This window comes from Symphalangus syndactylus, chromosome 9 (assembly GCF_028878055.3).
Source record: "Symphalangus syndactylus isolate Jambi chromosome 9, NHGRI_mSymSyn1-v2.1_pri, whole genome shotgun sequence".
Lineage (NCBI taxonomy): Eukaryota > Metazoa > Chordata > Mammalia > Primates > Hylobatidae > Symphalangus > Symphalangus syndactylus.
In genome coordinates, this window is record NC_072431.2 from 133,829,555 (window position 1) to 133,844,987 (window position 15,433).

The 15,433-nt window shown below is 45.0% G+C and overlaps 1 non-coding gene across 1 annotated transcript; it reads right to left on the bottom strand.

Annotated features, from left to right (window-relative positions):
* Positions 1-640: 640 nt before the first annotated feature.
* Positions 641-747, bottom strand: LOC129490920 (small nucleolar RNA U13). The gene has a single exon (XR_008660389.1). It is a non-coding gene; the product is annotated as a small nucleolar RNA U13 (small nucleolar RNA).
* Positions 748-15,433: the final 14,686 nt, after the last annotated feature.

The following is a 15,433-nucleotide window of genomic DNA, read 5'->3' on the forward strand; positions in this document are numbered from 1 at the left end:
GTGAGCCCTCTGAAGTTGGAGACTGTCAGACGTTGTGGAGAAATGCTGTTGATGTCACACATCAGCGGGGCAATGAGGGTAGGCAGAGTACTTAGCCAGAATTTCCCAAGTCCTATTCTGGGAGAAGAGGACTATGATTATGGCGAGAAGGCAACGCTCTTACCTTCCTTAATGAGAGAGTCCTCTGTCCGCTGGCTGGCCGCGTATATGAAGACTGCTTCTCTGGCTCTTAATCTTTTTGACTTATTTTTTTTCCTGGTTTTGAGTCCCGTGATAGTCATGGGTTTAGATTTCTGACGGAGTCGTCTGTAATTGCTAAATTGGCATGAAAGAAACTAACTTTATTCCTTCCTTCAAACAGTCACAGCTGACTGTGGCCTCTGTTTTCCCCAGTCCCAGTGCTCTCTATCCTAGGGAAGCCATTTATTTTAAATGTTGGTCCCTCCTCCATAGGATTGCCACATCACATGAAATATAGGATGCCCAGTTAAATTTGAACTTCAGATAAACAACGAACAGTTTCTTAATACAATTATGTCCCATACAATATTTTTAGGATAAATATGTCCACATATTCTATGGAACACACACTAAAAAAAGTTATTTTTTGTTTATCTGAAATCCACGTTTGTTTTTCTCATGTCAGATAGGTAAGGTGCCCATGTCATTGTAACAACGTTTGAGGGAGGCACATCTCACACGTGAACATGGAAACCCAATCATCACACTTATGAACCACAAAAGGATCTGAAATCCAAATTAAACTGGGTTCCCTATTCCCTCCCTCATCACCATCTCAAAGGGTTGAAGAGTCTTTAGGCTCAGGTCTGGAGAGCGTCTAGTCCCAGACTCTCATAATCAAGAAAAGGAAATAGAAAAATCCCTGAAACCTCCTCAGCTGAGCTCCATGAGTTCTCTGTGATGCCTTTGGAGTTAACTGTCCACTGGAGATAGTGGGTTTCCATGCATCTGCAAGGGATAGATGAAATTTTCTTTTTGCAGGTGGAATATGACCTACTTAGACATCAATTAGGTTGGTGCAAAAGTAATTGTGGTTTCGGAACATTAAATTTAAATCATTATAACTAGGCTCAAACACATTTTTTTTTTTTTTCTCAGATGGAGTCTTACTCTGTCGCCCAGGCTGGAGTGCAGTGGCGGGCTCTCAGCTCACTGCAACCTCCGCCTCTCAGGTTCAAGCAATTGTCCTGCCTCAGCCTCCTGAGTAGCTGGGACTACAGGTGCATGCCACCACACCTGGCAAATTTTTGTATTTTTAGTACAGACAGGGTTTCACCATGTTGGCCAGGATGGTCTCGATCTCCTGACCTCATAATCCACCCGCCTCAGGCTCCCAAAGTGCTGGGATTACAGGCATGAGCCACCGCACCCAGCCTCAAACACATCTTTATTAATCAAAATAGGAACCATTACAATGAAGACATTTTTGCCAATGAAAAATAAGTTTGTTTATTCCTGTAGCATACACATTCACGCTTCAGGATTTGATGAACTCTTGGAAAGCATTTTCTGCATCCTGATGGTTGTGGAAGCATTTTCCCTGCAAAAGTTAAGATGATTGAAGAAGTGGTAGTCGGTTGATGAGAGGTCAGGTGAATATGGCAGATGAGGCAAAAGTTCGTAGCCCAATTTATTCCAACTTTTGAAGCATTGGTTGTGTGACATGTGGTCAGGTGTTGTCATGGACAATTGGGCTTTTTCTGTTGATGAATGCCAGCTGCAGGTGTTGTACTATTCGGTGCAACTCATTGATTTGCTGAGCATACTTCTCAGATATAATGGTTATACTGGGATTCAGAAAGCTGTAGTGGATCAGACCAGCAGAGACCACCAAACAGTGACCATTACCTTTTTTCGGTGCAAGTTTGGCTTTGGGAAGTGCTTTGGAGCTTCTTCTCAGACCAACCACTGAGCTGGTCATTGCCAGTTATCATATAAAATCCACTTTTTATTATACATCACAACTCGATTGAGAAATTGTTCCTTCTTGTTGTGTAGAATAAGAGAAGACAACATTTCAAAAAGACCATTTTTAAAATTTTTGCTCAGCCCATGAAGCAACCACTAAATGAGCTTTTTCACATTTCCAGGTTGCTTCAAATGCTGAACAACTGTAGAACGATCTACGTTGAGTTCTTCGGCAATTTCTAGTGTAGTCGAAAGAGAATTAGCTTCGATGAGTGTTCTCAACTGGTCGCTGTCAACTTCCAATGGCCAGCCACTATGCTCCTCATCTTCCAGACTCTTGTCTCCTTTGCAAAACTTCTTGAACCACCACTGCCCTGTACATTCGTTAGCAGTTCCAGGGCCAAATGCGTTGTCGATGTTGCAAGTTGTTTCTGCTGCTTTATGACTCATTTTGAACTCGAATAAGAACATCACTCGAATTTGCTTTTTGTCTAACATTTGCATAGTCCAAAATAAACATACAGCAAAGAACGAGTGATAAGTCATTAGCAAAAATACATAAAGCGAGAAATGCCCATTAAAATGATGTATAACATAACCACATTTATTTAAGAGTGTATTTAATATCAAACAGCAAAGTCCGACAGTGCAAAAATCACAGTTACTTTTGCACTCACCTAATAATTGATCCCAGAGCTGATTCTACCTAACATCATGATCTATCTTGGATAGCCCAGAAGCATTTCAGCGGGACACAACAGTCACCTTTGCTAACCAGCTCTCCACAGCCATTGTGAACAAACAAAACAAAGAAAAAAAAAAACCCACCCGAATATGACAGTCCTAGCAGCTCAAGACTTAGATTAAATGACCTCTAAGGTCCTCTTTCCCATAATACCTGAGGACCCATTCCTTTCAGATCCTATGATTTTTCTGGTTTCCACTGTGAGCTATGGACAAAAACTGTCCAGTGTAAGGGCAGTACCAACCCACCGGATACTGGATAGTCACCACTGAAAATGGTAAGGGAGAAAGAAAACAAAGAAGGGTTGATGTTTATTAGGCAAGACAGGGAGAGCCTATCTGTAAAGGAGGGAAAATTTAAACTGAGACCTAAATGATAAGGAGGAGTCAGCCATGAAAAGATGGAGAGAGAGTATTTCAGAAAGAACAACCAGTTGGAGACCTTGAGGCAGAACAATAGAGCATGACTTAGACTGAGTTCCCAGAGTGGAGGCTACCTCAGGGAATTCTGCACGAAAATTGGGAAGGATATAAGCCCCTGGCATCAATAGATTTGGGGAGAGCAACTTCAACCCAAATTTCAGGGTGATGCCTGAAAATCCCAGAAAGTCCTAGTGGTGAATACTAGTCTACAAAGAGGGATGCGGTTCTGAGCTGAAAAGTCCATTGCACTGAGCTGGGCTCTACGATAGCCTGGCCCAGGGATGACTGGTGGCAAGACCACAGAGGAGGGAGTACTGACCTCGATCTCAGGGCAAGGTGAAGTTCCCAGGTCTCATTCAAGTTCTCTGGTGATGTGAGCTGACTCGGGGATTGAGTGTGCCCTGGTATTCTTCCAGGGTGGAGATGACAGGCAGCTGGCATCATCCCCTCCCCCAGAGGGTGCTATAGGACCACACTCAGCACGTTGGGCACACAATGGCCAGTCTGGGAACATGCTCTCCAGCGTGTTTGAGGTTTTTCTTGGTGGGTGGATTGCGGGACAGTTTCGTTCTGTTGCCCAGGCAGGAATGCAGTGGTGTGATCTCGGGTCACTGCAACCTCCACCTCCTGGGTTCAAGCGATTCTCCTGCCTCAGCCTCCTAAGTAGCTGGGACCACAGGTATGCACCACCATGCCCAGCTAGTTTTTGTATTTTTAGTAGAGACGGGATTTTGCTACATTGGCCAGGCTGGTCTCGAACCCCTGACCTCAAGCGGTCCGCCCACCTTTGCCTCCCAAAGTGCTGGGATTACAGACGTGAGCCACCGCACCTGGCCCTTGTTTGCTTTTTGAGCTCAACGAGGGAGACCTGACCGGCTCTTTCACAGGCATCCCTTTGGGTCTTTGAGTGGTTTGCAGCTTCTGAGGTGCCTGGCCCTTTCAGGGTTATGTGAACAGGATAAGCTGGCTATTGCTTCTTCAAATAAGGGTTCCCTGGGCATCTCAACTTGAAAATCCTACCACATCCTGTTTCCTGGAAGCCCCCTAGAAGGTTCCTCTAAGTCGGCTCTTAGTCTCTGTTCTTGAGCTGGCCTCGGGCCTCAGAGTCCACACCAAACCAGCCCAAGCCAGGCCCTACCTGCCTTCACTTTCAACACTTCCAAGTAGCTTCCTTTTCTCCCCTGGCAATATAGTCCCAAACTAACAGCAGGAGCTCTACAGTCCACACCACCTGCACTTCATCTCTTCAGTGTGTGTGACCTCGGGCAAGTCGCAAACCTCCGAAAGCCCCAGTGCATGCATCTGAAATGAAAGTGATAATAGCAGCATCTGCTTCATAGGTTCATGGTGAGAGTTAAACGAGATCCTGTTGGAAGTGCTTGGTACAGCACCTGGCACAGAATATGCCTAGCAACAATAGTGTGAACTGTTACTGTGAGGCAGCTCAGATGGCATGGCCCCTGCCCCGGCCCCCACACCAGCCCCAGGGTTAGGATTTGTACCTGCTGCACCTCACTGGCCACTGACTGGTTCTCTGCTGCCACCTAGTGGGCTTGGTCTCCTGGCACCGCAGGCCCACCTCATGAAGGGGCCAGAGATGCCTCTTTGGCATCTGCTTACAGTGCTCAGGAGCCAGAATCCTCTTGACTCATCCTGCTTGGGGCTTAGGCCCTCTACAGTGCTCCCTACAACATTGTGAGCTTTTGCTCTCTCACACACCCCGCAGAGGTATTGCTATAAACGAGGGTTGATATCCAGCTGCTCGGGCTTCCCCTTTCGGTCCCCACTAGGGGAACATCCACTATGTTCCCTTTTGGGAAGGCTACAAGCCCTTGGCTCAATAGATTTGGGGAAAGCAACTTCTACCTGAACTCTCAGGGTTATGCCTGAAAATCCCAGAAAGTCCTGTTGCCCTTTCATGGGAGGAGCTGAACAAACAGAACTGGCTCTTGAGAACGCAGAGAAGGCAAGGCCACATCCCGGTCACTACTGAGTCCTCACTCCCTATGCCTCACAGGTGCCTTGAATCCCAGCACTCATTATTATCTGTGAGACCTTGAGCAAGTTAATTAACCTTTCTGAGCTATTCTGTCTTCACCTGCAACACAGGAATAGAGAATAATTACAGAACTGCTGTGAGAATTAAATGAGATAACACATGGGCCGGGCGTGGTGGCTAAATGCCTGTAATCTCAGCACTTTGGGAGGCCGAGGTGGGCAGATCACCTGAGGTCAGGAGTTCAAGACTAGCCTGACCAAAATGGAGAAAACCCGTCTCTACTAAAAATACAAAAAATTAGCCAGGCATGGTGCCGCATGCCTGTAATCCCAGCTACTCAGGAAGCTGAGGTAGGAGAATCACTTGAACCCGAGAAGCGAAGGTTGCAGTGAGCTGAGATCGAGCCATTGCACTGCAGCCTGGGCAACAAGAGTGAAACTGAAAAAAAAAAAAATGAGATAACGTATGTCAACTCATCTAGCACAGTGCCTGGCAAGTTGTTCATTGAGAAAGGCTAGTGCTTCTGCGAATTACCTGTGGATGTACAAACAGCTCAGAGGGGGTGCCCAGTCCTTGGGGTGAGCCTATGAACTCATGGCCATGGCTAATTGTTAATCAGCTAACAAGCGCTTGCTGTGATGTAAAGAGACCCAGGACAGAGAGGTTCTGATGGTGAGGGGATAGCGGCGAGGTAGAGAAGGGAATAGAATCGAGGCATGGCGAGGCAGGGGTCGAAAGGGGAAGCCCCAGCAGCCAGGAGGGTGGAGGAACTGGAGGACCACAGGGGCTTCCTCCTCCCTCAGACACCCGAGAGTGAGAGCTGTGGCCTGCTGGCCTCGGGCTGGCCGTGAGTGTGGCTCCCTCTCGGGAAGCAGCAAAGGAGGCTCCATCAGTTCTCCGGCTCTATTAGGAAAGGGGTTCCAGGTGAACACGGGCACAGAGCTGGCTGAAGTGTTGAGAACATGGCCCAAGGCTCACAGGTGAGCAGAGAAGAGCACCAGTAAATCAGAAACGTGGTAAATCCCACGGCCATTTGTGACTAGTCACAGGAAGGTTGAGATTACAGGAACGGATTAAATGACCTTTGGGGTGGAAAAATATTGAAGAGTCAACACCAGGGCTCACTACAATATCCAATAATGCTAGAGCCACCCCAGATTCTTGTCTAGGGTACAATGGGGGTATTGGTACAGAAGAGACTTGAGAGGAAGTTGGGCTGTGTTTGTGTCTGGAAGGTAAGTAGGGGTCACCTTCATAGGCATGAGATAAAGGCCAGTCCAGTGGAGGTTAAGTAAGCATTCACCAACCGTAACTTGGGGTGAGGACGGGAAGGTGACATCCCAGTGGGTTAGGGCTCAGGGCTCCAGAACGGTCTGGTGAGCTTCAGGGAATTGTGAGTCGTTCCATATGGCTGGAGCTCCAAGTGCAAGAAAGGGAGTGGCAGGCCTGAGACCCCAGTCCTGGGCGCCACAGGGCCTGGAATACCACGCTGAGCCTTTGGACTGATCTTGCAGGCTGTGTTGAGTCACAGAACGGTTTCAAGCAGGGAAAAAAGCGAATTGACCAGACTTGCAGTAAATCTATTTTCCTGTGTCATGAAGATATTTACCTCCCAGGTGGCCGTGAGGATTACCTGTGTTATTGTGCGTGAAAACATTGTGTAAACTGTAAATCATACCAATGTGAGATCTAGAAGAAGCAGCTTATACCTGAATGGCAGGTCTCTGGATTGGTGATATGAAAGTGCAAAAAGGAGAGAGCTTGCACTCTGGGTTCTCATTTTGATTTAAATGCTTGCTCCAGCATTGACTGGCCATGTGTTTGTGGTGTGTAAGACTGTCAACATCAGTCTCTTTATCTGCAAAATGGAAACCTAGTAATTCTTTCTCTCAGGGAGGGTGAGGCCTAGTGTGTCTGGCATGGAGCAAACCCTTGTGTCAGTCCAGGTTCTTTGGTTGTGAACAACAGAAACTCTGGCTACTTAAAAAAATTAATGGAGGTTATGAAGGTGTCCCCAAAACTATAGAAAAATATGAGCAAGTCTGTCCTTAAGAACGAATAGCAGGTGGGTGCAGTGGCTCATGCCTGTAATCCCAGCACTTTGGGAAGCCGAAGTGAAAGGATTGCTTGAGTCCAGCAGTTCAAAACCAGCCTGGGCTTGGTCAGAGAGAGTGAGAACCTGTCTGTACAAAAAAAAATAAAATTAGCTAGGCATGTTGGTGCGCACCTGTGGTCACAGGTACTCAAGAGGCTGAGGTGAGAGGATCACTTGAGCCCACAAGAATGAGGCTGTAGTGAGCTATGATTGCACCACTACACTCCAGCCTGTGTGAAAGAGCAAGACCCTGTCTCAGAAAAAAAAGAAGAAGAAGGAATTGGATGAAGTTGTTTTGCGGGATATAGGTAGCGAGAATTAATGGATGACCTTCCAGGTTGCTGCCACCAGAATGAAATCAGCTTTGTTCATGTTCATCTTTGTCTGTGTACAAGTTCAGCCTCCTTGGAGAATCTTGCATCGAACTAAATAATACACAGAGAGACGTTCTCTAAAACAAAAGATGTTTATTTAGGAATAAAGCATTGCAATGGTAATGTGCCATAGCAAACTATGTGCGTATTTGGGGAAGTAAAGGAAGACAAGTGTTTTTTTTTTTTTTTTTTTAATACTTTAAGTTCTAGGGTACACGTGCACAACGTGCAGGTTTGTTACATATGTATACATGTGCCATGTTGGTGTGCTGCACCCGTTAACTCATCATTTACATTAGGTGTATCTCCTAATGCTATCCCTCCCCCCCACCCCCACCCCACTACAGGCCCCAGTGTGTGACGTTCCCCTTCCTGTGTCCAAGTGTTCTCATTGTTCAATTCCCACCTATGAGTGAGAACATGAGGTGTTTGGTTTTTTGTCCTTGCGATAGTTTGCTGAGAATGATGGTTTCCAGCTTCATCCATGTCCCTACAAAGGACATGAACTTATCCTTTTTTATGGCTGCATAGTATTCCACGGTGTGTATGTGACACATATACACCTTTGGGTATATACCCAGTAATGGGATGGCTGGGTCAAATGGTATTTCTAGTTGTAGATCCTTGAGGAATCACCACACTGAGGAAGACAAGGGTTTTTAAAGGAAAAGTGAAGAGGATTACATACTTGTCTTGACATAATTATTTTGGGCTAGAAAGATCAATAACATGGGTGACTTCATTGTGAGAATGGACAGGCAGTAATTAGGCAGTTGTCCTTGCAGTATTTTTTGTGTAAGGTTGTGATGGCCTTTGTGCAAGGCTGTGGTTTTGCAGTCTTTTGTTACCAGGCATACAAGCATGAGAAGCCTCTTTCATTTGTCAGGGTTCAATTTGTCAGGGTTTTCTTAACATTAGCGACTCCTTTTTGATTCTGACTACTTTCACACTTGTTTGGCTAGCTTGGGTCTCATGCAAAATCCTTGCTCAGGCATAAAGTGGCTGGAGGTGGTAAGTGTAAGGGGTGGTATTTAACACCCCATCAAGGCTAAGGCAACAGGGAAGGAGTAATTCTTCAGGAAGAATCTAGATTGCTGTCACAAAATTAAGAAGTAAGGGATCCCACAGAGACAAAGACAGAGATGCCCTCTACAACATTTGGCAAATGGTGACCATCACAGTTACATAGTACTGGGTTCATTGAGCTAGGACTTTTTTTTTTTTTTTTTTTTTTTTGAGGCGGAGTCTCGCTCTGTCGCCCAGGCTGGAGTGCAGTGGCGCGATCTCGGCTCGCTGCAAGCTCCGCCTCCCGGGTTCACGCCATTCTCCTGCCTCAGCCTCTCCGAGTAGCTGGGACTACAGGCGCCCGCCACCATGCCCGGCTCATTTTTTGTATTTTTAGTAGAGACGGGGTTTCACCGTGGTCTCGATCTCCTGACCTCATGATCTGCCCGCCTCGGCCTCCCAAAGTGCTGGGATTACAAGCGTGAGCCACCGCGCCCGGCCTGAGCTAGGATTTGTCCCTGAGAAGTCTTCCTAGTCTTTGCTGTTTCCTAATAAGCACTGTGAGAGGAATGGGGTGGCACATCTAAAAATCCTGCAGGAGACTGCGGAAGGCTGCCAGGAGCTCCCCGTTCATATTCTCATCCTACCACTTACTGCATGACAGTGACATCACCTGTTCATGTCTGACACATCCGCTGGTTCCTGGGCTCTGTGAGAGTGGGGATTACATCTTTCTGAATCTCCATTGCCTGGCACAGAGCCTGCCACATGGTAGAGCCTCAGTGAACTAAACTGTCACTCAGATCTCATCTCTAGTGACTTCCTAGGAAGTAGCACCATCAGAGAAATCAGGATGATATTTCAACACTAAGAACAATCGTCTGTTTCAGTATATTTTTCTGTTTCCAATTTTGAAAGAAATCAGCCTTTCCCTACCCAGTCACCATCACCCTAAGTATCATATCCTTCTTGACAGGTATTGCGCTGAAGACTTGATGAAGGTTTACTGATAGGAAAGGGCTTACCCACTGTACACAGCCCTTCGATAACTCCTACCAAGCATGGTGTTCAAGGGGCAGAAGGCTCCTGAGGGTTACCCAGGCCCCAGCACAACCTGGGAGGACATCCCTGGTCTCCAAGCCTCCCTCTTCCCTGCTTAGCATCAAAGAACTAAAGGGGTTAGGAAAGTTGTTCAAAGTGATGAGCATTTTAACTATTAGGCTGTGGACCTCCCCTGTGTCTCTGGAGGCACTTTTTCCAGTCTTCCCTTCATAGCGGCCAACTCTACAATCCCACAAGACCTGGTTTCTTAGGGCTGACCGTTTGAGATTCTTATAGTTAGTTTTTCTATTTACAGAGAGAGGCCATTTATAAGGAAGGCCTTTAACTGTTTTGAAAGGGGCATTTGACTCTCCCATAAATCCTGCTCATTTCTATCTCCCTGCTGGTACCCAAAAATACCCGGAAGTAACCCCCAGACCGTAAGTAGTTGAAAAGGGTGTCAGGGGGGAAGGATTGTGTATGTGTGAAGCGTGTGAAGGAATAAACCAACCCTTTGACAGAACTTCTTATCCCTGGATGAGTTAGGTGATTTCCTCCACCTTGGGTGAGATCTTATAATTTTAAGAGTAATGGGCCGAGCGTGGTGGTTCACGCCTGTAATCCCAGCACTTTGGGAGGCCGAGGCGGGTGGATCATGAGGTCAGGGGTTCGAGACCAGCCCGGTCAACATGGTGAAACCCCGTCTCTACTAAAAATACAGAAATTAGCTGGGCTTGGTGGCGCACGCCTGTAATCCTAGCTACTCAGGAGGCTGAGGCAGGAGAATTGCTTGAGCCTGGGAAGCAGAGGTTGGAGTGAGCTGAGATGGCACCACTGCACTCCAGCCTGGGCGACAGAGCGAGACTTCATGTTGGGAAAAAAAAAAAAAAAGAGTAATGTTGGAGGACAGGGATCAGGTAGAAACTGAAACTGCCCAAGGTCAGGGTCATGTTTCCTAATTTCTTCCTGACCATGTCTGTGTGGGGAAAACTAATTCAGACTTTTTAAGAGCTAAAGAACTTCAGTTTTGTTTGTTTGTTTGTTGTTTTTGTTTGTTTGAGACAGAGTCTCGCTCTGTCACCCAGGCTCGAGTGCAGTGGCAGGATCTCGGCTCACTGCAACCTCCATCTCCCAGGTTGAAGCAATTCTCTCCTGCCTCAGCCTCCTGAGTAGCTGGGATTACAGCTGTGCGCCATGACGCCCAGCTAATTTTTGTGTTTTTAGTAGAGACAGGGTTTCACCATGTTGGTCAGGCTGGTTTCTAACTCTTCACCTTGTGATCCACCCACCTCAGCCTCCCAAAGTGCTGGGATTTGGCTTGTTTTTTTGTTTGTTCGTTTGTTTTTAAAGAAAGTTCTGGCGGGGTGTGATGGCTCACACCTGTAATCCCAGCACTTTGGGAGGCCTAGGTGGACAGATCTCTTGAGGTCAGGAGTGAGACCAGCCTGGCCAACATGGTGAAACCCTGTCTCTACTAAAAAAAAAAAAAAAATGTAAGCTGGGCATGGTGATGCGTGCCTGTAATCCCAGCTACTTGGGAGGCTGAAGTTGGAGAATCCCTGGAACCCAGGAGGCGGAGGTTGCAGTGAGCTGAGATCGTACCACTGTACTCCAGCTTGGGAGACAGCGAGATTCCGTCTCAAAAAGAAGTAAGTTCTACGTAGCATTTTTATCTTGTTACATTAAAAAATAATCCAGTAGAGCTGACTTATTAACTGACAGGGAGACCCAAGCTATGGGATTTTTTAGAATTACAGTCGGAGGTTGGATAAATCCATTATCTCTGACATTCTGCAGGTAAATAAGCTAGAACCTAGAGAGGCTGACCATGTGAATCAGATTATCTCGTTCGGTATCTCTGCATTTCCTTGCAGTGAGTCATCCCTGAGCTCATTTAATTGTTCCAGCCCAGTGTCTGCTTGTTAGTTAATTAAGAGAAGCTTCATGGGCCCCAGCATGATTTCTTAAAGAGCCAGCGGTGGCCGCCAGAACAGTGTGGGTGGTCATCAAGGGACAGGTTCCTTTGGGGCTGCTGGCATTGGGGATTGGGATTGGGTTGATCATAGGTCAACCAGCCCTTTAGGGATGGAAAGGAGGCAAGGTCTCAAGGGGACAATGCCTGCCACCTGCCGGCTGTGCGGGGGCCGCAGCTCCCATCAGGCTTTGATGTGTTTCTTTTTTCTCTTTCTTTCTTTCTTTTTTTTTCTTTTTTTTTTTTTGGAGACAGTCTTTTTTTATTTTTAATTTTTATTTTATTTTTTTATTATTATACTTTAGGTTTTAGGGTACATGTGCACAATGTGCAGGTTTGTTACATATGTATCCATGTGCCATGTTGGTGTGCTGCACCCATTAACTCGTCATTTAGCATTAGGTATATCTCCTAATGCTATCCCTCCCCCCTCCCCCCACCCCACAACAGTCCCCGGAGTGTGATGTTCCCCTTCCTGTGTCCATGAGTTCTCATTGTTCAATTCCCACCTATGAGTGAGAACATGCGGTGTTTGGTTTTTTGTCCTTGCCATAGTTTGCTGAGAATGATGTTTTCCAGTTTCATCCATGTCCCTACAAAGGACATGAACTCATCATTTTTTATGGCTGCATAGTATTCCATGGTGTGTATGTGCCACATTTTCTTAATCCAGTCTATCATTGTTGGACATTTGGGTTGGTTCCAAGTCTTTGCTATTGTGAATAGTGCCACAACAAACATACATGTGCATGTGTCTTTATAGCAGCATGATTTATAGTCCTTTGGGTATATACCCAGTAATGGGATGGCTGGGTCAAATGGTATTTCTAGTTCTAGATCCCTGAGGAATCGCCACACTGACTTCCACAATGGTTGAACTAGTTTACAGTCCCACCAACAGTGTAAAAGTGTTCCTATTTCTCCACATCCTCTCCAGCACCTGTTGTTTCCTGACTTTTTAATGATCACCATTCTAACTGGTGTGAGATGGTGTCTCATTGTGGTTTTGATTTGCATTTCTCTGATGGCCAGTGATGATGAGCATTTTTGCATGTGTTTTTTGGCTGCATAAATGTCTTCTTTTGAGAAGTGTCTGTTCATGTCCTTTGCCCACTTTTTGATGGGGTTGTTTGTTTTTTTCTTGTAAATTTGTTTGAGTTCATTGTAGATTCTGGATATTAGCCCTTTGTCAGATGAGTAGGTTGCAAAAATTTTCTCCCATTCTGTAGGTTGCCTGTTCACTCTGATGGTAGTTTCTTTTGCTGTGCAGAAGCTCTTTAGTTTAATGAGATCCCATTTGTCAATTTTGGCTTTTGTTGCCATTGCTTTTGGTGTTTTAGACATGAAGTCCTTGCCCACGTCTATGTCCTGAATGGTATTGCCTAGGATTTCTTCTAGAGTTTTTATGGTTTTAGGTCTAACATGTAAGTCTTTAATCCATCTTGAATTAATTTTTGTATAAGGTGTAAGGAAGGGATCCAGTTTCAGCTTTCTACATATGGCTAGCCAGTTTTCCTAGCACCATTTATTAAATAGAGAATCCTTTCCCCATTGCTTGTTTTTGTTAGGTTTGTCAAAGATCAGATAGTTGTAGATATGCGGCATTATTTCTGAGGGCTCTGTTCTGTTCCATTGATCTATGTCTCTGTTGTGGTACCAGTACCATGCTGCTTTGGTTACTGTAGCCTTGTAGTATAGTTTGAAGTCAGGTAGTGTGATGCCTCCAGCTTTGTTCTTTTGGCTTAGGATTGACTTGGCGATGCGGGCTCTTTTTTGGTTCCGTATGAACTTGAAAGTAGTTTTTTCTAATTCTGTGAAGAAAGTCATTGGTAGCTTGATGGGGATGGCATTGAATCTATAAATTACCTTGGGCAGTATGGCCATTTTCACGATATTGATTCTTCTAACCCATGAGCATGGAATGTTCTTCCATTTGTTTGTATCCTCTTTTATTTCATTGAGCAGTGATTTGTAGTTCTCCTTGAAGAGGTCCTTCATATCCCTTGTAAGTTGGATCCGTAGGTATTTTATTCTTTTTGAAGCAATTGTGAATGGGAGTTCACTCATGATTTGGCTCTCTGTCTGTGATTGGTGTACAAGAATGCTTGTGATTTTTGTACATTGATTTTGTATCCTGAGACTTTGCTGAAGTTGCTAATCAGCTTAAAGGGATTTTGGGCTGAGACAATGGGGTTTTCTAGATATACAATCATGTCATCTGCAAACAGGGACAATTTGACTTCCTCTTTTCCTAACTGAATACCCTTTATTTCCTTCTCCTGCCTGATTGCTCTGGCCGGAACTTCCAGCACTATATTGAATAGGAGTGGTGAGAAAGGGCATCCCTGTCTTGTGCCAGTTTTCAAAGGGAATGCTTCCAGTTTTTGCCCATTCAGTATGATATTGGCTGTGGGTTTGTCATAGATAGCTCTTATGATTTTGAGATACGTCCCATCAATACCTAATTTATTGAGAGTTTTTGGCGTGAAGTGTTGTTGAATTTTGTCAAAGGCCTTTTCTGCATCTATTGAGATAATCATGTGGTTTTTGTCTTTGGTTCTGTTTATATGCTGGATTACATTTATTGATTTGTGTATGTTGAACCAGCCTTGCATCCCCGGGATGAAGCCCACTTGATCATGGTGGATAAGCTTTTTGATGTGCTGCTGGATTCAGTTTGCCAGTATTTTATTGAGGATTTTTGCATCAATGTTCATCAAGGATATTGGTCTGAAATTCTCTTTTTTGGTTATGTCTCTGCCAGGCTTTGGTATCAGGACAATGCTGGCCTCATAAAATGTGTTGGGGAGGATTCCCTCTTTTTCTATCGATTGGAATAGTTTCAGAAGGAATGGTACCAGATCCTCCTTGTACCTCTGGTAGAATTCGGCTGTGCATCCATCAGGTCCTGAACTCTTTTTGATTGGTAAGCTATTGATTACTGGCACAATTTCAGAGCCTGTTATTGGTCTATTCAGAGATTCAACTTCTTCCTGGTTTAGTCTTGGGAGGGTGCATGTGTCGAGGAATTTATCCATTTCTTCTAGGTTTTCTAGTTTATTTGCGTAGAGGTGTTTGTAGTATTCTCTGATGGTAGATTGTGTTTCTGTGAGATCGGTAGTGATAACCCCTTTTTCATTTTTTATTGTATCTATTTGATTCTTCTCTCTTTTCTTCTTTATTAGTCTTGCTAGTGGTCTATCAATTTTGTTGATCTTTTCAAAAAACCAGCTCCTGGATTCATTAATTTTTTGAGGGGTTTTTTGTGTCTCTACTTCCTTCAGTTCTGCTCTGATTTTAGTTATTTCTAGCCTTCTGCTAGCTTTTGAATGTGTTTGCTCTTGCTTTTCTAGTTCTTTTAATTGTGATGTTAGGGTGTCAATTTTGGATCTTTCCTCCTTTCTCTTGTGGGCATTTAGTGCTATAAATTTCCCTCTACACACTGCTTTGAATGTGTCCCAGAGATTTTGGTGTGTTGTGTCTTTGTTCTCGTTGGTTTCAAAGAACATCTTTATTTCTGCCTTCATTTCGTTATGTACCCAGTAGTCATTCAGGAACAGGTTGTTCAGTTTCCGTGTAGTTGAGCGGTTTTGAGTGAGTTTCTTAATCCTGAGTTCTAGTTTGATTGCACTGTGGTCTGAGAGACAGTTTGTTATAATTTCCGTTCTTTTACATTTGCTGAGGAGAGCTTTACTTCCAACTATGTGGTCAATTTTGGAATAGGTGTGGTGTGGTGGTGAAAAGAATGTATATTCTGTTGACTTGGGGTGGAGAGTTCTGTTATGTCCACTTTGTGCTGAGCTGAGTTCAATTCCTGGATATCCTTGTTAACTTTCTGTCTCGTTGATCTG